Below are 245 nucleotides of genomic sequence, written 5' to 3' on the forward strand. Positions count from 1 at the left end.
AATTAGCATATACTCCCGAATGGGATTCGACAGAAGAATAGAAAGAAAGGCGAAACAGCCAGCGAGACGAGAGAGAGGAGGTCCATAAATCACCCATTACACAACCCGGTCTATCCTGAGACTGTGTAGTACGTGTTTGCCCACCTCCAGGGCCGGTGCGCGGCTTCGAACCCGCCCGGCTGGTTTTTTCGGGGCCTAGGCCTAATATGGCAACGAAATTCACCGGAAGGTATTAGTTCTATCGA

The sequence above is a fragment of the Penaeus monodon genome, chromosome 24, assembly GCF_015228065.2.
Source record: "Penaeus monodon isolate SGIC_2016 chromosome 24, NSTDA_Pmon_1, whole genome shotgun sequence".
Classification (NCBI taxonomy): domain Eukaryota; kingdom Metazoa; phylum Arthropoda; class Malacostraca; order Decapoda; family Penaeidae; genus Penaeus; species Penaeus monodon.